This window comes from Pseudophryne corroboree, chromosome 4 (genome assembly GCF_028390025.1).
Source record: "Pseudophryne corroboree isolate aPseCor3 chromosome 4, aPseCor3.hap2, whole genome shotgun sequence".
Taxonomy (NCBI): domain Eukaryota; kingdom Metazoa; phylum Chordata; class Amphibia; order Anura; family Myobatrachidae; genus Pseudophryne; species Pseudophryne corroboree.
In genome coordinates, this window is record NC_086447.1 from 839,122,597 (window position 1) to 839,124,139 (window position 1,543).

General features: G+C 46.1%; 1 pseudogene; it reads right to left on the reverse strand.

Annotated features, from left to right (window-relative positions):
• Window positions 1–1,221: 1,221 nt before the first annotated feature.
• On the reverse strand, window positions 1,222–1,340 carry LOC134913274 (5S ribosomal RNA; annotated as a pseudogene).
• Between the last annotated feature and the right edge of the window lie 203 nt (window positions 1,341–1,543).

Below are 1,543 nucleotides of genomic sequence, written 5' to 3' on the forward strand. Positions count from 1 at the left end.
ATAGGTGGACATTCCGAGTTGATCGCAGCCAGCAACTTTTAGCTGCTGCTGCGATCAATAGTCCACGCCTATGGGGGAGTGTATTTTAGCTTAGCAGGGCTGCGATCGCTTGTGCAGCCCTGCCAAGCAAAAAAAATTCAAGCAGAAGTAGACTAGGCCTGGACATACTTACCCTGTGCGATGGATCCAGCGATGATGGGCCCGGCTTTGACGTCACTCCTCCGCCCTCCGTTCTGCTGGACACGCCTGCGTTATACTCACCACTCCCCGAAAAACGGCTCCAAACGGTCCGGATCCGCCCTGCCACGACTCCTTCCTGGCAATCTTCTTTGCGGTCGGCTCTGCGACCGCTTCCTTTGTAAGTTGTGACGTAACCCGGCGACCCCTTTCGCCAGGCAACATTGCGCACGCGCACTGAGCCTGCCGCACATGCGCATTCCGCACCCGTTCGCACTGCAGCGATAAACCGAAAAGTGCGAACGGGTCGGAATGACCCCCATAGTGCCTACACACTGTGCAATCCTTCAAATGACCTAATACTATATCGTGCATTGGCCCTCATTCCGAGTTGTTCGCTCGCAAGCTGCTTTTAGCAGATTTACTCACGCTAAGCCGCCGCCTACTGGGAGTGAATCTTAGCTTCTTAAAATTGCGAACGACGTATTCGCAATATTGCGATTACACCTCTCTTAGCAGTTTCTGAGTAGCTCCAGACTTATACTAGAAGGAAGGGAGAGAAAGAAGGCTCTTGTGTGGGCGCACTCTTGAAAGGAAAGGAAAATGCCTATGACATATAGAGAGAAATACTTAAAACATAACTTTTAATGTTTGTAATAAAAATACCCCTATAAATGATCCATATCAAAGAAAAAATGTGATGATTAGAATTAATAAAATGTTCTGGTCTGTTTAATCACACTTGGTAATTGGAATGGTTGTAGACATTGATTGGTCTTACCTCCAATTCCCCTGACCAGCACAGAATATCTGTGTTAATAGAACCAGGGAGTGATCATAAGAGTTATTAAATAAGTAAGACCCACTTGGGCTACTTGATTCAAAATTGGTTAGTCTCCTGCATTCAAATGAGCTGGACTTTCTGACGTAAGCCACAAAAATTAGTATTAAGCCTCAAAAAGAGAAAGAAAAAAGGGGGGAGAGAAGAATTAGTGGTGATGCTGCTGTTGGTGTTGCAAACACATGTGGAGGGAAATGGTCCCAACTCTACAACACCGGGTATTCGCAGGAAGTCTCCTCTCCTGGTACTGACCCGGCCCAACGCTGTTTGGCTTCCAAGATCAGACGAGATCGGGCATTGGCAGCGTGGTATGATAGTAGAGAATTTTTGGATTGCACCAATGAGAGTGCACCTATGTAAGAAACAGAAGAAAGAGGAAAAAGGGAGACAGAAAGAAAGAACGAGAAAAGAAGAAATGAAAAATAGTATGGAGAAGAAAAGGAATGAATCAGTGTAGCATAATTGATGGATCTGCTTTCTGCGTTAGACACAGCTCAACAATTCCCACTTGAGTGGTATCGTGTT